The sequence below is a fragment of the Numida meleagris genome, chromosome 1 (assembly GCF_002078875.1).
Source record: "Numida meleagris isolate 19003 breed g44 Domestic line chromosome 1, NumMel1.0, whole genome shotgun sequence".
NCBI lineage: Eukaryota > Metazoa > Chordata > Aves > Galliformes > Numididae > Numida > Numida meleagris.
In genome coordinates, this window is record NC_034409.1 from 80,770,040 (window position 1) to 80,795,597 (window position 25,558).

General features: G+C 38.9%; 1 protein-coding gene across 25 annotated transcripts in view; it reads left to right on the forward strand.

Annotated features, from left to right (window-relative positions):
• ZBTB20 (zinc finger and BTB domain containing 20) overlaps positions 1-25,558 on the forward strand; it is a 470,842-nt gene that overhangs the window by 317,734 nt on the left and 127,550 nt on the right. For 22 of the 25 annotated variants that reach the window (XR_002439293.1, XR_002439294.1, XR_002439295.1 and 19 more), the window contains one exon: positions 13,764-13,818. The gene's annotated coding sequence lies outside the window, so the exon portion shown is untranslated. Of the gene's footprint in view, positions 1-13,763; positions 13,819-14,900; positions 14,991-24,568; positions 24,572-25,558 lie in introns of those variants that run through there. The other 3 variants (XR_002439297.1, XR_002439306.1, XR_002439298.1) reach the window with 2 other exon arrangements.

A 25,558-nucleotide genomic window follows, 5' to 3' on the forward strand; every position in this document is an offset into this window, starting at 1 on the left:
TCATCTATTGTGCGACATGGTGGATTGCACTGGTTGATCCCACATCTGCACCTTGTTCCAGATGTCAAGTACTCAAAGCAGACTACTGATGCTTAGTGAAGAGCAATGCTCAAGGTAGATTAAAAAAAAAAAAAAAAAAAAAAAAAACATAGTCTGCATTGAAAAAACATATATTGCAATCTGCTCGTGGATGTTCCAGAAGCAAAGGATATGAATGAGCCAAGGAAATGATTCCTTGAAATTGTCTCTCTACTTAATAGCAGCCCCTACTTCCCTGAGTGCTGACATTGAGATGGATGCAAAGAACCAGGATGGATTTATCAGCTATGAAGAGAGCTAAAAGGGGCTGCAATCAGAAACTTTTATTTTTAAAGTGAACATAAATTGTCACAGGTACAAAACGTCACTTCCTGAACTGAAGGCCACTGTCATTGCTATCTCAGAGCATTCCAACACACAATAATAAGTATCTTAATTATGGGGTTTCAGCACAAAAGGCACAGAAATTTTACTTTTCAGAGTTGTATAATCAAGTTGCTCCACCTTGCTATTAGGCATGAATGGCAGTAAGTGCTCCAGGGAAGCCTGGAATTGAAAGAACAGCAGGTGGGGAGCAGTGGGTCAGGATGGGTATGCATTTAGGAGAGCTGTGTGGGGAGTCCACAACTAGAATAGCGGGAAGTGCTGTAAATTGGATTGAACACATCGCTAGTGGACAGGGTGAAAGATTATACAGCATTTGTCTGTGTGACCATAATGAGCTTCTTTCCCATAAAAGATTTGGGGAGAAAGTACTGTGTATGAATAGGGTCCCTTTAAGAAGCACTTTTAAAAGAGCTCATTTTCGATTCCAATCATGTATATGCCTCAGCAAGACTGTAGCCAGATGCTTGCGGATCTGAAGAAAACAGCCCAACCCTTTTCTTATCATCTACCAGAGATGACAGACTCTAAAAACTCAATGGCACTTTCGATAACTTCTAACAAGAGCTGGGACTTGCCTGGCTCCATTTGTCTGGTCAAGACTGTATTTCTGTGATTTATCCCATGGAGGTTTTCAGCAGAACCTTACACTTAGTGTCTAAATTAATGATATTCCTTCCTTTTTGCCATGACAAAAACCACTCTGCACTATATACTTTATGCTAAAGTTTTTGTCATGGACATATTCTGTAAAAGCTTTTTCAGCTTCATCATTTTGACAAGCTGATTCCATTAAATCCTTCACGGTGATCGCTTTCGTATGGTGCGGGTGGGAGATACTGTTTGCTTGTGTCATTTTCCCTTCTTTGGAACAAGAAAACAGTGATCAACTGCAAGGTTACGTGGCATAGATTATCCCTGTCCTTTCCAGAGGAAAATGTGTTTTAAGGAAACACAAGCATTTTAGATAGAGCAATCTTAGCAATTGGTGTGCGGTTATTAGTGTAGTCCGTAACTTTTCCTGGAGGCTCTTTCAGGATGTAGACACAACCTTAACAGGTTGGTTTGTAATATCTGTGTCTATTAAAGAGCTCAGCCTATGGAAGACATTTCTCTCCACTGCATTTTTCACTGTTTCACCTGCACTGACATGGAAACAGTTGAGTATTTTGACGGACAGCCTTCTTAGTTGTTCTCAAATACATGATTAACTCAAAATCCTCTGGTGAAATTTCACCACAGCCTGGCACTACCTTTGTCAGGTAACTTGTGCTATCTGAGGTACCAAATGAGTCTGGACAAACGCTGCTGGCTCTGCCCCTGCCATACTGGTAGGTACTGGTGATAAAAGCTACAGATGATAAATTGGAGAGATGATAATGAAAGAAAAGTGTTCTTAATTTTTAAATTCACCCCCTCACAACATGCCATGTGAGGAAGTGAGTTATTTTAACCTCAGGATTGTGGCATGAGAAAACAAAGGTTTGTGACTAAAGTGAAGAGGGAGTTTAGGTGAGGGACCAGATCCCACAAAATCTGCCCTTGTCTTCAAGGGGTGCTTTTTATCTGCCATTGCTACAGACTGACATAGTAGAGAGCTACCTCTTTGGTCTGCTTCTAATGAAGCCTGTAGAAGTTTTCATACTGACCTCAGTGATGGGCATGACCACTGGTCTTTTCAGGCTAACTGTCAGAGCAGAATAGCCTTGCATACAGCCTGCTTTTGCATAAAAAGAAAAAGGAAATATCAGTAGGCTGCCAAGGGTATTGAAGCATCTCACATTCCTTAATGTATTTATCCTTGCCACAAACCAAAAGCAAATTTTAAAGCCTTTTTTTTTTCTTGCCACCTGCTAATAGCTGCACCATCCTTCCTTTTCCAGAGCATTTCCACAGATACTCATATTTCTCAGGCTGACAGCTTTCTGATCCCCAAGACTGAATAGCTGGTTATCTTGGCTTCCCATCTTATGTAGAGTTTATCTCCCTCATTTAAAACAGCAAAAGCACTGTCTGCATGCACAGACCATTATCCTGGTTGGGTTGTTAAAGTTACTGTAATGCTGACTTTATTTTCTGTAACAGTTCTGAACAAAATGTTTCCTTTGAAAGGTCTCAGACCTCTATCCTCCCAGCTCCTAATCACAGTAATAACCAACCTCAAGGAGTCATTAGTGAAGACTCAAACAATATCCTGTAACAAGTCAGCTATGAAGAAATTGGCATAGTTTATCTCTTTGATTCATGTTCTTATGAAAATAATGGGTTGCAAAATAAAGCTAGCATTGCTCTTGTGCTATACAGTGTCCCTTCGATCTGATTCTTTCATCCTCCACCCACTGATCTCCCAAACTAACATGGAATATAACTCTTCAATAACTTTACAAGTTAGACTCTGTCTATAGAAGTGATATGTTCTTACACTATAATGACAGTTTTTTGTGCTCCTTCTTAAACTGACTTACCTGTGAACCTCCTTTTGATTTCTGTAACTTGTTGCATTTTTAGATAAGCTGGGAAAATGTTATAATGATTATATTCAAGCCCAACCCATACAGAAAGGTTTACTTTTTTGAAGCATTTGGATGCAACAAACTATGTAAACTGAATTTGGATAAGTTCTTGTAATTGTTTGCTTTTGGTTTTGTCTTTGTGAAATAGACACTTATGCTTTGTAGGGAAGCTGATAAATAATGTAAACTATGGCTTGCCACTAAGAGACTTTGTAAAATCTTTGTATCTGCTGTTCAGTTTGGCTTCAGTAATCAAAGAGATCGGCTTTTCTTCATTGAAAGCAGTAGGCAGATGGCTTTTCAGGTTTCTTTAAGGATTTTTATTCTCACTTGATGTGGTTCAAACTGTAAACTGGATACGAAAAGATAAGAGACTGTTTCTCAGTTTTGCTTTATAGATGAGAATAGTTAGATTGGGAGGGACCTATATGGATCAAGTCCAACTGCCTGACCAACTTAGGGCTAATAGAAAGCAAAAGCATATTTTTGAGGGTATTGTCCAAATGCCTCCTGAGCACTGACAGGCATGGGGTATCAACCACCTCCCTAGGAAGCGTGTTCCAATGTTTGACCGCTGTCAGAGTAAATCAGTTTTTCCTAATGTGCAGTCTGAACCTCCCCTGGCACAGCTTTGTGCCATTCTCATGCATCGTATCATTTAGAATCAACTTCCATTCTTTCATTTATTCATTCCCTGAAGTGGGAATAAGGACAATTCCTCCTGTATAACAAAAGGTAACGTTAATCTCGTTGGTGGAATTTTTTTATAAATCAAACTCATGATATATGCATGTTGAACTCCAAGAGCTTCAAGTCATATTAGTTCCCCTCTGAATGAGCTGTATTGATTTGGATGAACTATATTGATTTTTAGACAACTGGAAAGTTTGGAAAAAAACCCCAAACCCTCAAATATTCTTGAAGATCATCCCATCATTTTATAAATATATAGGTGCTCCAAAGGTAATGCCTCCTATTTATTTCCTTGGAAACTACAATATGTAGTTGTAGCGACCTGCTGTCGCTACTGCTGAAACACACCACCTACCACTTCACTATGCTCACATGCACTGTTTGGTCTCATCAGTGTTCAGCAAACGTCCATGAATGTCAATGGGTACAACTTTTTCTGCATGGAGGAATTCGATCCCACACCTTTGTTTCATGCCATTCTGTCAGACTTCCCCTCTGCTGCCGTCTGTCCCATGGCAACAACATGTAAGGGAATATTGGTGGAAAGGTTCAGCCTCTACTGCCGTACCACCAACATCCACCTCTGATGCTGTGGGCCAGCATAATAACATAGGAGGCATTACTTTCAGAGCAGCCCTTGTACTATTCCACTTGTTGACTGGGTCAGCAAATGAAATTGCTCAGCTGAGATACTTCAGGATGGCTTGGTATCTTAAGAAAAGAAGTTCAGGACTGTAACAGTGTCACTTCAAAGACTGAGACCTATTGGAAAAGGTGCTAGGGACTTACAGCATAGTTTCTTTTATATCATGTTTGACAGAGACATATACCTTTTGTTTTCAATTACATTTTGTAACAATTTGATTCAATGAAAAATCTAGTGTTGTCCTCTATCTACATTATCAAATGGTTTCTCCAGTTAAGGTCAAAGATTAGTGGCCAGCTAAGCCATCTGGCTATCACCACTCAGAGCCTCTTTCTGTAGAATCACATTGGTGGTGAGGGTCATAGAGAGACATGTGGAAGTTAAACAAATAAAAAAACAAATGAAGGAAGGAGGTGATTTAGATAAATTAGCAGTAACACTTAAATTTAGGGACAGGATCAGATGCAGCGGTAAGAGGATCAGATTTTGTGATAAGAGACTGCATTCTTACCTCTTCAGTCACTCATCCCCATCTAAAAAAAAAAAAAACCAATGAAAAATTTAATTCCCCTGAAACTCAGTTTTCAGGGCACGTGTCACAAAACTAACTGCATGCTATAGAGCACATTGTTCTCATACCAAATATAAAATGGAAAGCATTGTTCCCAGAAGCTGTTTTAGTGGATCTGTATAAGATAGTTTTGATTTATTTTAATAAGCGTAGAACAAAAAGAAGCAAGTGAAAAATAAATTTCAAAATATTGATTATGGCATCCTAGAAAAAAAAAGTTGGTTCTCCTTCTGGAAAACTCAGAAAGGGCACATATTTAACCTGACTTTATAGGTGCTGAGGGCTTAATGCTGCACATGCTGGTGCAGCTGCATAACCCCAGTGACTTCAGTGGGTCTGCAGGGGTTTACATGGGAATGAAATAGTTTCTGTAATACTTTTTGTCTAGTTCCAAGTATTCATGTTTAAAGCAGTACAACTGTAAAAAAACAGAGCACAAACCATATGATTATGGATTTGACATCCTTACGATTTTCTGAAATGATCTTGCTGCTGCTTTGCTCCTGATTATAACAGACACCCTCATATTCAAGTCCTAAAACACTGCACAGAGTACACAGCTCTCTCCGAAGAGAACAAGCCAATTTTTTCAAGTGCAGTGTAAGCCCAGCCTGAGGCTTCCCAGAGTTCTGCACTGCACCCCCAGCTCCCCCATAGCCCCCCAGCCAGGCTTAGCAATGCCCCCCACTCAATCCCACTGTGTTACATCAGCTTTGTGGTGCTTACAAACTCAGTGCCCTTTAGTTCTGATCTGCAGTGCCTTCAGGGAAAAATGATATATCGGAGTAGTTATGTCCCAAATTGAATGTTAGTCAAATGTTAAAATGAAAGAAATATTATGGAGAGTCAGCATGTCTCACTTTGGAAATAAATTACGTAAAGTACACTGGAGTGTCATGGCTCTTGGGACCACATATGATCCAAAGATAGCATTTCAAGGAGTGATCACAACATTGCTAGATTTATCAGATCATCCTAGAGGAACATTAATACCCAGAAAGAAAATAACAATTAGCAATAAAAAGCTCCCAACCAACAACTTAAACTCATTTTCCAGGGTCACTTCCTCATATTAGTAACCTATTTATATGTATCACTAGAGTTTACAGCAATTATCTCGTTATTAATAGTAGACAACAAGCCCAACTTCACTAATTGCTTTTATTAATACAGATGCATTTCGTTCATAGAACCATACATTTTCAACTCAGTATTTCAGTTAACTCAAATGTAGCCCACTTAAATAGTTTGATGTTATATGATGGTACTTTCTTATTCTGTGTAGTCTGACTTCTTTGGCACTGCTGAGTTGAGGAGAGGTACTTGAGTGTAGGTTACGGGAACATGGATGGCAGAAAGGAGCTGCAGACCTCCAAGCGGGGAAGTAGAAGATCTGCTTCTCTGCATATCCAGCCTTGCAGGAAGGAGAGTGTGACTTGATGTGGCTATAGTGTGCAACAAGGGATCCAGCTTGTTAGCTGCCAGATTGACCACATGCCTCAGAACAGAAAATTGACTTACAGCCATGAGCAGAGCTAATATCTTAGGATATAATTAATACCCTTAGGATATAATACTGAAAGACACTCAGAACCTTCAGGTAGATATCCTTGCAAATTTAGGTAGACGTGTTATATTTTCTTCTATCTAAGGTTTTCATCTGTTTAAGGACTGGTACTGGTAGGAAGCTTCCTTCTGCTGGTAGGCCGTGCTGTGTGAGGCCGCAGCTGTGACGTAACTGCCAACCAACCAAACCTCATGGTTTACCTTATTTTTACAAATTCCTCAAAGACGTAGTCAGTAGTTACAGTTACTGAAAGTTATATGTAATACTATTTGTATGGGAACTGCTGAGTCACGGCCTGAGCCACTGATTGAGCACCTGAAGGATAGACCCAGTCAGCCCTGGGAGCACAGGTGGAGGCAATTCACTGTGTGACCGGAAGGAGTGGAGCCTGGCTGCACCCCTCTTAGGCCTCATTTAAAGGCTGACTGCCCCTGAAGAAGGATCTCTTTCTGGAGATCCCTCCTTGGGGGCTAGCTTTTTCTTGTGAACCCAGGATCTTCTGACATGGGTGACCAATCTACTTCCCTTCCTTTGTAGCACCTTTCTATTGTGCTGATCCTTCCCCCTCTTTTGTAACGCCTTTTCCATTGTATCAGTCTTTCTGACTGCTACGCCATTTCATGCCATCTTAAAGTCGAGATCCAGGCTTAAAATGCTATGTTTAAATTATAAAACAAGAATGTATTTAACCCTCACTTTTTTTTTTCTTGGCTTTTTGCTCATTTTGCTGAACCTTTTACAGCAACTGCTGTTGAAGCTGTAACGTGCTGTTGCTTCCGAGAGTTCTCCTGCTCTTCTTTGAAAGAAGTTTTCCTCAGAGGTGCTTTGTATAGAGACTTTTCTTGTCTGAAGTTCTTCTTAGGGAGCTGGAGACCTCCGATGGATGTTAATTAGAGTTCAGTCTGCACATGTAAGAGATTCCTTTTCTTATTTCATCTACCTCATTGCTTTCACTGAGAACAGCTGGTAGGACTTACTTCGGGCTGAGTTACCTGCAGAATGAATCAGCTCCTTGATGGCTTTTTGATTTAGCTTACAGAAACATGAAAGTCCAATTTTTGATTGGATTATTTTTTTTGTCTTATCAAAATGTATTATCCATCCTTGTTGGCAAGCAGTGTGTGTTGAAAAAATCTATTCCATCAAGAATTTTCTTATGTATTTTCTAGTTAAGGGTCTGCAAAGTTTTTTTTTCTTTAACACATTTGTGTGTGTGTGCATGCATAGCTTTTATTTAAAGTATCCTTTACCCATTACATATTTATAAATTTGAAAAAGACAAGGCTAACATTTTAGCTATTCTTAATTGAAAAACAAATAACAACAACAAAACCCTCCCCTTTTATTACACTTTCTCGTCCAGATTTAACAATCTTAAGTAACAAATTAAATACCAATTAAAGAAAACAGAAGATATATCTTTAATATATTAATAATATAACATATGTTTTATATCTTATATAAACCCATTACAATATGTGATAAGATAAACTGCAAGGTTTTCTGTCTTCAAGTTCAAGAGTGAAAAGTCAGTTATCCTTTCTTCCATCAACTGTAGCTTCTAAGCGAACTGTCTTTGGAAGATGAGTAATGGGCATATTCTCATTAATTACATTTCAGAATTTTTGCTTGGGTCATTGTTGCATTCCTAATAAAACCACTACTTGCTTATTTATTTCATTAAAGGAATATGCATGCCTATGTTTAAGAGTAGAATCTAATTTTTTAATGATACATAACTGAAGTACACGTGAAAGTATGTTCCAGTGTATACCAACACACCTTAATTCTAACATGTACAAAAACTCCTTAGTATTTTTAAAGATCATTTTATTTTGATTCTCCTGCATGGTAAGCTAAGAGTTGATACATGACCACTTGATACATAACTGTCCCTCAAGCTCAACTTGCGGTATCGCCTTCCATTTGTGCTTTTTCACTGGAATAAGCTGTCAATTGTAAAACCATCTCAGTTCATCACTTTCGTAGCTCTAACTCAACAGAGTGATGTTTATTTTCTTTCTTATTAGACAGAGCAGCCAGTCCTTCTCTTAATACTTGTATGAATGAATTCACAACTATGAGGGATGCATCGCGGCATTGTTCCTGTTCCTATAGGCACACTGAAGTAAAGATGCCCTAATTAATCCTTTGAGAAAACTACTGATTTCAAAGAGAGCAGGACTGGGCTTCTGAGGAGGTCAGGATTTGCAGAAGGGCTGCTATCAGGTAGAAACAGGTCTTTTGGCCTGTTCACGTGCTTTAGTACACTGTTTAAGTAATGTCATTATCAGTCCCCAAGCAGATACCATTGTGCAGTGAGGACTGTTAATACAGATGAAAACAAAATTCTAGATACTTTGGTAGTTAAAGCAGGCATCACCTCAAGGGGCATGACCATATTAAAAAAAAAAAAAAATTAAAATCCTTCCATATGTTGCCGTGCAACTTTGGCAGATGTGGTTCCCTGCCTCGCGTGATGTCTGGAGCTAAAGTGTTCTCATACGTCTGGTATTGTAGGATGAAAGAATGGTTTGGGTTGGAAGGAACCTTAAATACCATTTAGTGCCAACCTCCTGCGATGGGCAGAGACACTTCCTGCTAGCCCAGGATGCCCACAGCCACATCCAACCTGGCCTTGAATGCCTCCAGAGATGGGGCATCCGCAACCTCTCTGCGCAGCCTGTGCCAGTGCCTCACCACATTCTGTGTAAAGAATTTCTTCCTACAGTGTAATCTATATCTACCCTCTTTTAGTTTAAAACCATTAAACCTTGTCCTATCCCTACAGACCCTAGTAAAAACTCTCTATCTTTCTTATAAGCTCCTATAAGTTTTGAAAGACCACTGTGAGGTCTCCCCTGAGAGGGACCTCTTCTCTAGACTGAACAAGCCCAGCTCCTTTGGCCTTCTTGGAAGGAGAGATTCTCTAGTCCTCTGATCATCCTTGTGACTTCCTCTGGACGCACTCCAACATTGCCATGTCTTTCTTGTGTTGTGGACACCAGAGCTGTATGCTACCATAACATTTAACTGCCTTCCTTTATGTTCTTATAATTAAATCCTAATATTAAAGCAATTTGCATTTCTGGATTCTTCAGCAAGATGATTGAAAGGTGATTTAATTGCACAGCATTGCCAAGGTGATTGTTGGCTGTAGCAAGAGTTAATGTGGAGGTAATATGAGATATCACAGGGACTAAAATTTTTCTGGCCATTAGCAAAGGTGACTTCAAAAAGCAAACGATAATTAGCATGGGTTTCACTGAACCAAGTTTCCATCTGCTGCTATTCACTGGATTTTGAGCTGCTCTCCTATTAAAGATTTGCATGTATTTTCTTATATTCCCAATGAAAAGGACACTTAGGGGAAAAGGATATAAATCAACAAATAACAATGTAACCTGCAGAAATATAAATCTATGTAGATTAATCCATGTTTCCTAAATTGCATACTGGATTGTAATTCAATCAAAGGGTATGGGTCTTGTGACGTTTATGAACATTTATGGATAGTATGAGTGCTCAGATTAAAATGTCAAACCTGGTATTCAGTTTAGAATCACATATTACTGTTGTTCATTAATATATAAAAACAACAATTATATCCACTGAAATCCTCAATTTAATTTTGCTGTAATCTGTCTGCTTTGTCAGAGATGCAGTGTAGCCTCTCTGCCCCCTCAGATCATTTTCAGGGCTCCACTGAATTTCAGATGAAAGAGTGTCCCATTCCACTGCTTTTTCCCAGCGCAGCACTAGCTCAGTTTGGCCTCCTTTGAACTGATGGGTTCTCTAATAACTAACTTATTGTCTTCATCCTCCACTAGGATTGCATTGTAGTTTATGTACAGAGAAGGTATAGCTCATCCAAGAGGAAAGGTGTGGCCAAACTCTACATCTTAGATTCAGTACACTCAGTAGGTGGCATGTGATAAAGCTGTCCCCTTTGCTGGTTTTGTGCTGGTAAAGAGTGAAAACGTTTTGAGGTAAAAGCACTCAGGTTGGAATTATCTGAATCTGTCTCCAGTTCTTCCTGTTTGAAGTGGTCCATAATTTGTGTAGGTGTTGAATGAATAACATTTCTCATCTTGGCAGTGTGTTACATTTGAGAGATCCTGAATCACATTCACGAATGGAGCAGAATCACTGTTCTGATGGTTAACTCAAGCCATTTAGTGAATAGATTGGTATAAACAACTAAATTCCAGTTTCAGAGACGTCTCTGGCAGCTAAAATGTTAATTCCCTTGAAAGTAAGGGTACTTGTGCTAACGAAGGTTAAAAATTTTCAAGTCCTCAGGTGGTTTACAGCCAAAATTTTACCAACTTCCAATAAAATTTCACATGAATGCCTAAGTCTCCTTGAAAATTGTATTTAGATTCATAAATCAATTACCTGCTTACATACCATAACTCATATTACTGGATTTTACCAACTACCCATAAGTAGAAATTCTCCAGCATTTAGGAGCCCAATTCTCATTAAAATCATGGAGAGATTCCTAAATATCCTTAAAGTTGATGTTTTAGTTGTCTTTTTGTCTTTGTGATTTAAATGGCATATATTCACACAGCAAAGAAAGGGAAAGTGGGCAGAATCTGCCCACAATGAATCAAGAGCAGATTTAAGATTAGCCGCTGGCTATCCTGTCCAATGGCCAAAACAGCTTCCAAGTAATAATGATTAATTAACACTAGGAATTGAATATGAAAAAGATCAGTGGATTCCTTTTGTCTACCCCACGAAATAGAGCAATACTGGGTGGAAAACAAATGGCAGAGAGACTGGTAATTATTCTGCCTATAATACAAAGAACTAAGAAAAATAGTCAGCTTTCTTATACTTCATTTTTTATGTATTATACAATAGTATATATTGAAGAAATCTACTGTGTTAATATAATGTAATTAGGTTAAGTATGTCTCTTGTGACAAACAGTGTCACATGATGAAAAGTTTCAACCCAGCATTTTAATGGTTCAGGTTCTGCTCATGGTTTCAATTAAGTCTGAAAGATTGCACAGGGCACTGAGAAGAGAATTTGGCCCACTTATCTCCAGCATACGTGTGCTACAGTTATCTAACCTGGAATGAATCATAGTTTCCTCAGACACATTTTGTTTTTCAAATACTTTCCATGGAAAGTTTTGGTTTTTTATATATATATTTTTAACACAACTTGTAATGAAGTATCTGAACCAATTACGATCATTTAAAAAATTATGGTGTTTCAGTTCTGGTGATTTGCCAGATTCTCGTTTGGAGATTCCAGTTTGTTCTGCCTGTCCAAACTTACCCTACAGTTTTAACTGGGTATGACAGTCTTGTTCATTCCTTACAGTGAATTCTATGGTAATGTTGGTGTAAGTCATTACTCAGCATCTCCAGAGTCTCAGGCCATAATTTGTAGAATTCTTTGGCATCCATGTCTTCAAAGTTGCTTGACACTTTCCCTTAAGAGAACTTGTTTTATATCGCTTATAACACAGCCAAAGTCTAACCACTGGGCTAAAATTTTCCATTCTGTGTTTTTTTTCCCATGCTGGATGCCTCCCACTTCTTTTTATTTTTTTGGTCTTTTTCTTCTTCTTTTCAGCTCTGGGGCTCCAAGGCACATTCTTTGGCTCAGACCTCTTGTCTAAGGTTCTTCCATGGTGCAGCTCACTGTCCCAGCTGCTCAAAACCCTGAAAAAAATAATTCCCAGCTACCAGCCACTGCAGTCCTTTGCATACATTTGTGTCTGTGGGCTTCATGTTCAAATGTTCAGGAGCATTCTAAAACGCAAATAAGGGATATATGCTTAGCAAAGCAGGGTTATTTCCACCTGAATTTCCCTGTTAATTTTCATCGGAGTTATGGATTCTTGTAAAATAACAAACAGTGATGTGCTCTCCCCCAGTCTGATCATGTCCACCTCATTCCATCTTGGGGCACTTCAGCTTTTCAGTTTACAGTATCCATTTTGTCATCCGTCTCATGCACATCAGTTTCCTCTCTTCTTTAAAGAGAAATTTTGCAGTTAAATAGGGCCTCTCAGGGTGGCCTATCCAATACATGCTATAAGCATCTTGTTCCTTGCCTTGCAGTTTTTATGATTCTCTCTGTTCTTTGCTGTATTTCTTCCTCCACTATTGCTGGATGACCAAACACTAGATAAGCATACATGCTTTCTCTTGCACTCACCTCAATCACGCCCATAATTCCCACAAATAATGGCTACAACTCCGAAGAAATTTTCTACTTGCCTTCCTTCTTTCTCTCCTGTGACAGCTCCTCCTTTTTCTTCACTATCTCAACTTAAGTTTGTACTTCTGTGAATATTTTTAATTGCTTTGAGTAATGAGCTAATCTTCTTGTAATTGGCAGGAGATGATAGACGAGGGCCACGGCTTGACTTAAGTACTAGAGTGCACCATAAGGATCCCATGGTCTTTGCGCACTGTGCTCCTGGTACCCTGCTCAGCAATCTGTTGGAGAATGCTGTCTGTTCTGACTGCCGGAATTTCTTTCAGCTTAGAAGGCAGAACCAGAGTGATTCATAGCTTTTGTCAAATAGGAGTATATCTTCTTGTTACAATTCAGAGCATTAGGCTTTGATTCATTTTGTTCATTGCTTTATCCCATGTTAATATGTTTTGCACAGTTCTTGGCAGTAAAGCTTAGATATTCCTTTGTAGGCTTTGGAAACCAGACCTTTTGTCTACCAAAAGTTTGTGATCCCTTAGCCTTTCTGTTTTGATGCGTCCGTTCTCTTCTTGGGGTCTCAGGGTAACAAATCTGTCAAGTCCAAAAGATATTGTGTTGACAGAAGGAACTGAGACAACACAATTTTTTCTGTGCAGCTATCAGCTGTAATGTAAGCATCCTCAGCCCTAATAATATGCCTAACCCCTCTTCTGTGAAGGTCAGGATCAAGAAGGCGAGTTCTGTTTTAGAGTCCTGTATCATCTGGCATGGCTGCTAAGAAGGATGCCATTCAAATCTGGCAGTATTTTTGTGATAAGAGCATTTGTCCACAGGAGCCACAAGCCTATTTCACGGAGGCTGCTGAACAGCCACCAGAGGATATTTAGTCTCTGCTCGCTTGGAATTATCCCAGGACTGAGAAACTCCTTGGCCATTGCCTGTTTTCTCAGCTATATAGTTTTGGGGTCAGGTAATTTCAAAACTTCCAAGACTTCTGCAGTTTGAAAATTTTAAACACTTTTTTTTTCTCTCCTGTGGGAACTGCTACCATCTGTGAGGCTCCTCGATCCCTTTTTTTTTTTTTTTTTTTTTTTGGTATCATTTAGAGTGCTTATTACCACTTAATTTCATAATTTCCTTTTTTCTCTCTTTTCTTTACAGATCACTCATAATCAATTTGTGGCCTTCCTCTGAAGGAACCTTTCCTGACTCTTGTGTAAGTATTTATTACCAAACGTTTTATACTTTTTATTGATAAAAGTTGTACATTTTGTTCAAGTTCCATACAGATCATACAAAGCATTTGTGATCTACTCTGTTAACTCCGTATAGCCACAAGATTCAGTACTGAGTTGCTGTACTGATGCAGTAGCCTAGAATTTTAATGCAGCATCAGCTTCTGGGACTCAGGCTTAGTAACACTGTGTGATCGACTGATCTGGAATTGATATGTGCATTTTTGGATGACAGCATGTACATATCAAATTGGTGATGTATTTGTTGTACAGGGTATTACGCTGTTGAACTCTGACTGCATACGGTATTCCATGCTGTGCAAAAGCTGGGCAAGTGTAAGAAACAGTCAACTAGCATTTCAGCCCTTCTCTGCTGGATACTGTCCTGGTGCCATGGAACCCTTCCTTACCCAGTCCAGTGTGCTTTCCCATCTAGTAACGACCTACTCTTCTTGTCTGGGTAGATTCAATATATTGCATCTGCTTTGACACCTAACAGTATCAGAATTAACAACTTGTTAGTAGTTTATTTGGAAAATGTTAGGTAGGGATCTTATCTTGCCTGTTCTCATTCACTTGGGTTTGGTTGCTGCTATGTAAGTTGTCAGTGTAGTGACTTTCTTCATTGGAGAAAATACTACATAAATCTAGGTAATTGTGTTCTTAAGACCTAAACAGGAAGAATTAAAATTTTAATGGTTTGAGGTTTTTTGGTTGTTGTTTTTTAGAGGGGAATAGGAGATTGAACTTTTGGGAGAGTGCTTTTTCCGTTCTCTTTAATTTGCCAAGCTCTAACACGCGATGATTTTGTGTACTTAGAACAAAAGTTTGCACTTTGCTAAGAGTCTTTAATACATATTGGCAGTGAAATCTACTGTATTATAACAATGAAACTTTTTGTTGTGAGATAAGGGGAAATATAACACTACCACATCATAATATTTACTATAGTTAAGTGAAGACAGACCAAAGTTTTCCAATCCACCAGTGTATTAAGCGCTGTTTTCAGGTATTTAAGCTGTATTTAGCCATTGCCAAAAATAATGAGAATTTTTAAATTTAGGATTAGAACTCCATGTCCAAATATGCCTGGACTTTGTGTTACTTCAGATCTCCATTTCGCAATTTAAATTCATTCCTACAACCTGTTCAGAGGGGAAAGTACATGGCTGTTAATATGCTGCCTGGAATTAAAGGAAAAAAAAAACATAGCAGGGGAAGAAAAATAGCTCTTTCATATTTGGGAGACGAATCAAACCTGTAAATATATGTTGTAGTTGAGTTCTGGTTGTTGGAATTTCTTCAGAGGAATGCTGAAGTGCAAAGGGAAATGCAGATTTTTTTTCAGGTGTGTGCTGAAACAAAGAGCTTTTTTTTTGTTGATAGGAGACCTAAATTATATGTCTTTAACATTTAAAGTTGACTCAGTACTTCTGACGTGCACAAAGAAATGGCAAACTTGCTTCTCCCTCGCCCTATGGGCACAAACATGAGCTATGCTGCCGTGACTGCCAAAGGTGGGATGACAATGCCAGCTACCATAGAGATGTATCTGAGCTGACCTCTCATGCCAATGTTGGTCCCATATTTCTTTCTGTTCCCCTTTTCCTTTCATTATAAGGTGTCCCAAATCTGTAATTTACAGCATGCTGTTCCCGTTCTGCTCTGATATATTTGCTGCAAATAAGCAGGAGTCTATGCGCCTGCATAGCTCCCCGTGGCAGTGTCAGGCCTGTGAGACGAGGGGAGCAGTGGCCCCTACAGAATACAACATGGCTTACGTCTGATGTGACATTTATTTGACTCAGAAAGGCAATTGATTAAAGTCCCATCAGACCTTTGCCATCATGTATTATGTATTTATCCAGCAGGGGCGGTTCATAACAGCCCCTGACAAATCCTATTATTTTTGTTGCAGAACTTCATAATATTGATAAAAACTGTTAATGATGCTCAGGGCCTCAAAGTGCACACTGCTTGTGTTAGCACTTCCTGCAGCAGCAACAAAGCCATTCGTGTCTGTGGCAGGGACTGCATGCCATCAGCACTGCTACAAGCACATCAGTTCATCTGTGCTCTGCTTCAGCAGCATGAAGTACTGTGTACAAGGCTGTTTGGATGGAAGAAACAAACTAGCTTCATGTTGCATTTGTGTGTGGAAATCCAGAGCCAAAATCCCTCTCAGACAGTGCTTTGCCATGTGACTGCAAATAAATCATTTCCCTAATGTCTGCCTTTGTTTCCTGACCTGTAAAGCTAGACTCACACACTTTCTTGCTCCTTTAAGTCAGGTTTATTCTACAGCTGAGGGCTTCTTTGTGCTCTTCCATTCCCAACTCAACAAGCTCCATAAGATCCTCAATTTATTTCAGGCATGTGTGTAAGTTTGTCCTGTTTATACTGGCTCTCTCCTCTCTCTTTACAAGGTAGGTCCTTCAGGCCTCTGATCTTTTAAGTTCTTTTGTGTAACAGAAAAAATCAAGTCAGGCATTTTTGCACTAGACGCTGTGAATGGTACCTGTCAAGCATGTTTCTCATCTATAGATAATAACAGATTTGTTCTGTCTTCTGCCTCATTTCCCACTGCTTGACTTTCTTCTCATATCCCTATCTACAACTTGATGATTATTCATTCTTACTCCAGGTTATGTACCTGTCTGTATGTCGTCTGGTTTTCAGAGGTGGAGGGATTTCATGTCTCTCTCTCCCAGGCAGTATTCCCGTTTAAGAGGCGAATGATTAATCTCTGCTTCACTAGAATGTCTTCAGGAGTTTAAAAGAAGCAGGTGGATTCTTTGTCGAAAATAGACCTTTTCATGGAAAAAAGTCTTCTAATCACTCTTGAGCCTTTCTATCATATATTCAATCATGCATAACAGTTACTGACAATACTAAGGTGCTCTGCAGAAAGATAGGTAGCTACTAAAAAGAGAGGATGCTCTTTTTACTTCTAGAGCACTACCCATTCAGGTGGAACCCATACAATACTGAAGAGTTATCCGCTGTTAGCTTTGGGTAAGTGCATGGAAGAAATGCCCTAAAGTGATACAGATACAGAGAAGATGCATCTCATGTTAACCTAATTCCAAGAACATCTGTTCATTTCCTTGAAATAGGTTTCTGATCTAACTGGGGTGAGCTCCAACATTATTCCTATTAGATTCTGCACAGATTCTGATTCTCTTGCATTGACATCCTGTTAAAAAAAAAAAGTGCCATTTATTCCTCAGCTTCATGAAGACATATTCGGTCAAGTAATGATGACCTAAGGGAAGATGAGCAGCATCTTACTGATCTCATCATAGTTATGAGAACCATCCATCATATGATCAGTGATTCGTGTGTCAAAAGACACCCAGCAGTGTTCCAGCCTACCAACTGCCAGTTTTTGAGAGTACGTATTCACTTTATCAAGCATCATGATGCTTGAATAGTCTTTGCTATCTATATACATGTTCTTGCTGTTGGTACTTGTTCACCAGCAAAATGTTATCTGTTAGCACTCTGAAGGATCGTTGTGAAATATCTGCTAAATAGAAGGTCTGAATCCCTTTACTTGGTTTGGGTGCTTAGTGTTGTTTTGTAGATGAGGAACTTGAGAACAGCAACAGTGAACAGGAACAGGGAGGAGGCAACTTTTCTGTTCTCAAGTTTCTTAAGAAGCTCTCCATTACTTCAGAGGAGGATAATAACCTCCAGGTCAAGCCTGGAAGCCTTATTCGTGAATCAAAAGTGAACATTTGCAAAATGCCAAAAAAAAGTCTAGATGTAATAAGCCTCATATTTACAGCAGCTTTCAAGAGCTAGCATTTTTCAAGAATTATCATACTTAATGTAATAAATTGACATGCAAATTATCCAGAAGAATCAGTTTATCCACTCAAGAAAATAAGGAGTTGTTCAAAGGGAACGGTCACCTACACAGCGATTTGAGACTGGAAAGGGATAGTATTTTCCCAGCTATTGTATGCCTCCTGAAGAAAAGGAACTCTCCAGAAAAGGGAGAACATGAGCAAAGGCCCTATATTTGGCATTTGTAAGTGAGAGAAACAGTGAAACAAGCTAGAAATAGAAGTGGAGGAGAAATTCTATTCTGAAGTGTTTATAGAAATCAAACAGTGTAACTGAGAATGCACTCCAGGATGAATGTTCTTACACAAATGCCAGAACTTCAACCTTGATTCTTTACCTGAATACAACCATCAAATGGACTTAAGCAAAAGACTTGCATTAAAAAAAGAAAAAAGCTGGCTTCTTTAAAATGACTCTTGATAAAGTTCATGGCTTTGTTCTAAAATATCTTTAATAAAAATAAATTCTATCCAGAAAATCTTAGAACTAGCTGGGAGGGGGGAAAAAGGCAAAATCTGGTACAAGTTTTTCATTTAAGCATTATTTTAAGTGTTAATGTTCAACTTATTTAACAATGACTACCCATAGCTGTGAAGCTGATGTGTGGATTATGACAGAGGAATGTAAGCAACCTGTTCATAATTGCAGTAACTACAAAATATCCTCTGATGTTGAATGAGATTAAATTTGAGACTGGCCTGCATGACAACTGAAAATGTCACGCTTTTCTGCCATTATGCTTATTGGAGATCCTTTTGTTCTGGGTTATTTTTCATCTAATTAGTGTAATATAATGTGTTGAGTGCCTGCTTTCTTTGAAATGTAACAAATTCAACAGGTTACCTCAGAAAAAATTGGACTTTAAACTAGAAACTTCTGGAAGCATAGTATTTCAGTTTTAGCTAGGAAAAAAAGTGACAGAAAGAAAATGCAATTGGCCGGTGCACTCTTTCTTTTTTTAACTTCACATGGGCATCATTTAATCTATTTGGATAGAAAAAAACACCTTGCTGAAGCAGTAGCAGCATTGCCTACAGCAGTTTGAACATCAACCATCCAAATATTAAGACGGTCCAGTTAGTTAGGTCTGAAATCACTGTGCAAAATGGCACAGCGACAGAGTGTAGCAGAGCTTTTCAGAATAATCTCTTTGCAGTTATGGTAAATTATCTTCCTACTTGGGCAAGTGTGTTGCTGTTCTGCAGTTATACCACCACATGTCTCTCTTTTTTTCTGAAAAATGCTGTTACACCTTCTCCTTATCTAAAAATTCTCTTTGATGCACCGAACTTTAAAATCATGCTGTTTACCTGTCTTCTTAAAATGTACAACAGATATAAGGCAGGGGAAAAAAAGTGCTAAAAGCAAGTAGCACTAGAGGAGTGGTTATTATGAAACCAGATATCCAGAAATAGATTGTTTCCCAAAAGCCACCTCTTTATCAAAAGGTCATAAATTTGACTCTTGAGACTGTCACTGAAATACTAGTACTCACAGATGTCTAAATGCCAGACCAAGTCTCCAAATGTATGCTACACATCTGATGTGTAGGACACCATGATTGAAAATGAGCTTTTAAGAGCATCTCACGCAGTTCCTTATTCTCTCCGACTCTCTCACTTAAAAAACAAATGGAAACCATCTACCATAGAGTTTTCCTGTGTGCTATTGCACAGCTACACATGTCAAAACATAGAATCATAGAATCCTTAGAGTTGGAAGGGACCTTTAAAGGTCATCTAGTCCAGTTCCCCTGCAGTGAACAGGGACATGCACAGCTAGATCAGGTTGCCCAGGGCCTGATCCAGCCTCGTCTTGAAAGTCTTCAGGGACGGGGCATCAACCACATCTCTGGGCAACCTGTTCCAGTGCCTCACCACTCTCACTGTAAAAGACCTTTTCCTTATATTTAACCTAAATCTACCCTCTTTAAGCTTGAAGCCATTTTCCCTTGTTCTGTCACCACAGATCCTGCTAAAGAATCTGTCCCCTTCTTTCCTATAGCTCCCCTTCAGATACTGAAAGGCCGCTCATGGGAGACCACTGATTAGTCTTCTAGCCATGCTTCATGAAGGCTAGTTTACCTCTTGGTGGGAATGGGAAATCTTAGATATAAAAGATTCATAGCATATTAAGAAATAATGTTTTCTTCCTCTGAAGTTCTTGCTCACTGCTGCATCCATCATTTTGGATAATATCATGCTGAATATAATTCACAAATAGAACCCCCCAGGTAATATTTTCATATGTTTGCATGCTCAAAATATTAGATTTTTTAACACAACTGAAAGCAAATGCTTTTGGATTTAAATAGATCTTGTTCTCCTCTTTCACCAGATTGAGTTTTAAGTTTAATAGAGTAGCTGTATCAGTTTTCTGAATGCTGTTTTCTACTGTTTTAATTTCTTAAGCATATTCATAATGGCTTGAGTTTTCAGAGGCAAAATGGGGATCCCAACTTCAAATACATACCCAATCACAAAAGGAAGGATTGGTGGCAATATTTGGACCTGGATGTGTGTTTAAATTTCATATTCATCTGCCTTCACTTATCCTTGATGTCTGTAAAAGGGATTAATAGAATTTTACTTTTTGCAGTAAACTCTGTTTTAGATAAAGGACAGAAATTAATGTATTACAGTCTGGATGCTCTGCAATATGCATTGAAGGGTGTGAAGAATACCTACAATGTGTGATCAGCGTATAACCAACCTCAAAGAATAGTTTGTTTCACAAATTGTTTTTCAATTATTGCACTTAAATCCTTCAAGTTTTGATGCTTCATGTGAATTTCTTGCTGTGAATGTCCATGCATGCATAGCGTGATCTAGTTATGACATTAAGAAATTAAATTCTGCCACAGAAGACTAAAAGAAAAATGCAGCTTTTCTTCCAATGAACTTTAATGGAAAGGTAACATTTTTAGCCATTGGATTACCTGTAGACTGAGGCATGCCTCAGGGAAGATTGTCAAACTTGTTGAAAATATGCTGCCAGATCATTTCTTTTGGAACCTGCAACTTAACCTCACATCGATACCTTCTAATGTGACTTTTGTAGTATTGTCCTCACTTTCCATCCTTGCCTACCTATGTTTTGATGCATGTCATCATGGCACAGATTGTGCCAGTGCAGTACTGTAGCCTTGCTACTGGTCAACCCAGTTCACCCTATTGAAGAAATTCATAAATCATCATAGCCTGAATAGATCAAGAAAATCATGCAACAAGTTCAAGGAGAAGCAGTGCTTTTTTTTTTTTTTTTTTTGTAGTTCTTCACCTCATATTTCTCCTCAGCATCTTATTCGAGTAACAGTGCTTCAAAAGCACAGAAGTGAACTAGATGCTTAACACCAAAGTAAACTACTGAGAGATCTGCGGCTCTCTCCCAAAGGACAAAACCATAGAAATAATGCGGAAATGTTACCAGAAGCAAAATTACTCCTTCCAAACTTTTTAATTTAGAAAATGCTATTTTTTTAATGGAAAATTGTGGAAATATAGTCTTTGTCTTGCATGATAACTCTGTATTCAACACTCCCCTTCAGGTAAGCATTTGCTCACTTTACAATCCTTTTGCAAATCTTCATTTTACCTCATAATTTCCCTTGTGATACCGTATCAAATGCTTTACTGATGGATTTAATTTACTGCATTTCCTTTGTCTGAATAATCAGTTATCTTATCAAAGAAAGTTATCAGGTTAGTTTACTACAATCTACCTTTGGCAAACTCATGTTGTGTTTTATCCCATTTTCCATTTGCCTGCACGCCTTTCCCTTTTTTGCTTGAACATTTGCTACACTTGTGCTATTGAAGCTCATGATGTTACGTCAACATCAAACAGATGTGAGATCCGAATCAGTTTCAATAGACTGTAGCGGTCTTGCAGAATCTTATTCATTCTCACACCTACAAAGTGTTAAGTTCTCATCTGTCAGACAAATAAAATATCATTTATTATTTTTCATTGTCATTACAGGAAAGGGCAGGTGAGCTGATTTTGAGCCTTGGCTGGTGAATGTTCACAGTGATTTGCAAAAGGGTTTCTAGAGATAGAATCAGAGACATCTACCTGCACATGAGAGTGCTTGGGCACTTGCATTAGCAATACCTTAATGTATGTATCAGTAATGAAAATCTTAATTAAGAATGCTGCATCATTGTCCATGAACACTCTTTCTTTCTGCGTATTTGAAGTCCTTTGTGTATTGCAGCATCTACCTGGTCCAGACAGACAGAGCCCTTGAAGAGTGCATCTGGCAGATCTTCTAGTGATTATTAAAAACCGGCAAATGGCAAACACTTACTCTTCTTTTGTCTCGACACTGAAGCTTAGAATAGTGGGGCATAGAGCATACCTTACAGTTTGTTTATTTTCTTATTACTCTTGCCACTTTGTTGTCACATTGGTTGGTTTCAGAATCCAGTAGCGTTGATTAGAATTGAATTATGTAGCTTAAAGTTGCCAAAATGTGCACATGCACCTACCTACCCAATAACATATATTTTCCTTTAGAAACAATGCACTGGCCTAGGCCATGTTCTGTATGCACAAAAAGTATGCTAATGTAATGTGAAGACTGAGATTTTAATCTCCGTAAATTCAGGAAATTTAGAGTTAGTGTTCCCACAGCAACCTTACCCTTGCCCCTCTCTTACAATTGAGTCTTTTACTACACGATCCTTAGCTGTGGGTTTACCCAGGCAATACGGCACCCAGAGAAGAAAATGTGATGGGTAGGGTAGGAGCTGCTGAGTTTTTCCCCGTAATTATATTGCAATCACATTTTGTTTGTTGAGCACTGTCTATATGTGTGATGTGATTTGAAACAGATTCAGAAAGCCTCTCAAAAATTATGGATGTAAGAATGAGTTACAGATGTACAGATAAAAGCACAGATAGTGTAAGGTGAGGAAGGATACATTGCATGCGCACATGCACACATTTCTCTGCATGAAAGCCAATCAGAGTTATATCTTTCGTTTTCAGATGAGTCAGGCTGTCATCTCAGATTCACTGTCATGTCACTGACATTGATAGTTTCTCTGGACTCACACCTGCACAGTGGGAAAATATGTGCCAGAAGGGACCAGAGTAAAGTACTGCTATTTTCTTGAAATGAGAAGTAGCTAAGGAATTCCTTCTTGGCTGTAGAAATCTGCAGAGTTTAGCCCCATAAAAAAAAAAAAAAAAAAAAAAAAAAAAAAGCTGCACATGCAGTGACTTTCCTTTTGCATAGAAAGAGTTACTGCAACCTAACAGGAGAACTCTTGCTGAGGCCATAGGTTTGTGTGAGGCAGAAAAGTCACATATGCCTTTACATCATCATATGAGAAAATAGTTTTGAGAGTGAAGTCTGTGTAATCCAATAATCAATCAAACTGCAGCTCCTGTTTCAGCCACCATTAATATTCTCAGAACCAATATTTACTTCACTAAGACATCAAAAACTGAAATACCTCAGATTAAATGAAATGTTTAAATAAATGACTGCTTGGTATCATGTCATTGCACTTATATCTGGACAGAATATAAGCAAAGAATCTTCTCCAACCTGATTGCAAAGATGCAATAATTAAAACTGCAGGAGTATGTGATGGTAAATTAAATTCAGAACCCTTACAGAAAGCTATTGCCAGGGCAGTGAGGGCTGTATGTTATGGGTACAGAGAACAATGCAGTGTCCTTGTCCCACCATAAGTAACAACTCTGAATTTTTGGAGAGTAGATAACCATAGGTCTAGAGCAAGAAGGCAGTGCTAAAGCTACAGCAGTTCTCCATAAAATGTGTCCGTGTATACAGAGTGAACTGTAGGCAGGACAGAGCCTCCTCCTAGTCCTCTTCCATCTCCTGTGTTGCATCTTACTTAGATTGCAAGAATAGTGACTCTTTTTCTTCATTTTTGGTGGTTGGTTTTTTTTTTTTTGGTTATTTATATGTTGAGAAATTTCAGTGGCGTCTACAGTTAGAAAACTGTAGCTTAAAGTCTGGGAGAATCTCTAGGAAAAGAAAGATATTTTAATGTGGTAATAGCCTTATTATTTCTAAACCAAATGATTTCAAACATGGCAGTGCTGCTACTTCTCTTTCAGGACTATGTACGTGTCAAGTTTGATGTTTTAAAACAAAGCTGTGTTATAATTATACAAGCATGTTTAAGAAAAAAAAGGCTTATGGAAAACTTAACAGCTGGAAACTATTTTTTACATACTTGGATGACTCAAAAACAGCTGAATGAGTTTTTGCAAAGCTTTACCAAAAATGTCATTTCTGGATTGAGACAAGGCATGAGAAATTTCTGCTGAAAAGGTAACAGTTTCAGAAAGATATAAGTAAATATAGACAGAGATTATTTAATTCATCAACTTCGGCTGTACAGTCCTTAATGTAATGCTAGAAAAATAAAAGAATTCATATTTATCTAGTTTTTCAAAGATTTCAAAGATCTGTACTAGAATTTAAGGAACTAAGCTTTGTAGCTGTGAGTTAATCAAATATTAATATTTATATTTCATTTGAATATCACATATTCAAACAGGAAAACAAAGACACAGAAAGGTGCAGGGCTTGCCAAAGTTCACGTAGAAAGAAAATGTGAGCATGTTTAGCACCCTCATGCCTTCAGATTGCTCAGCTTTTGAAGTGCAGCTGCTCCCAGGCATGCTTGGCATCGGGGAGCCCCGGGCTCTTCCCTCTCTAGCTTCCACGGCAGGTGAAGAAAGAGTCTCACCCACACCAGGTACCCAGCTTGCCTCTTACTGTCTCCCACCTCAGTACCAAAGGTGAATCGTGCCCCATTCTGCCCCTGTGATTGTGACACTGAATTCAGATATTCAGCCCCACACATACACACGCTCCTCCTCCTCCCCAAGGAGATGGTGACAGAGCTGCCACTGGTAATGTATTCTGGGGTCTGATTCAGGAATCAGTCCAATCCGTAGTCAGCAACAATCATTTTACTGTTTGGAACCTCAGTTGGTGAAAAAATGCCATTTTACTGCTGCTTAGTTTGGATGTTAAGCTGTGTTGGAGGAAACTGCTCTTCTTTCATACTGAATTTTGTTTCAGGGCGGTGTGTGTGAAAAATAACACAAATAGGAGTATTTTTGGATGACCATACTGAACAGTCAGCAAGAAGAAAAGTACAGTATGGTGCAGGGAAATCTGTTTGTAGTAAAAGCAATATGAGCTTGTGGCTTGCTGTTGGGATTGAGACGTGGGCTTTTGCTTAAGCCCTAGCAGAAAAGCTCCCTCTGATGCTGAGAGAATCTCGTGCTTTCCTGTCATTGCACCTCAGTTTCTCCCTCTGCATATTAGCAGTAATCATGACCCAGCTCTCCAGAATGCTGCTCCATCTAGAAGTTCAGCTGTTGTCAGTGATACTGTAGAAATGCTGTTTTCACCTAAGAAGCCGCCGCCTTGTTGAAGCGCAGAGCACCATTGCCTTACTTTGCCCATCACACAGGCTTCATGGTGCTCCCTCTTTTAGCTCTGTATGATGGCTGATGCTGAGAGGGAGAGTGATGCTCAGCACTGCCTTGTGCATTATGCAGCAGATTTCCAGCAGCAACCCCAGGTTAAGGATTCTGTGCTGATATTTCATTGGGCCATAAATATAATTTCATTTTTGAAGCACAGCTGATCTGAGGTCCTTGTGAAATGATAATCATGAGGGAGACTTCAGCTTGCCATTTTAGAGGCACATTTGCAGCAGCCCCAGATTTAGTTAGATTTAATCTGCTCACCTAAACTATGGATTTACATGAAGAAAAAAATTGTATCTAGCCAGCAAGGAACACCTAACCTCACAAATCCCCCCAGAACAGCCAGCCATCATTGATCTTTCCTAAGCTTTTTGAAAGCTT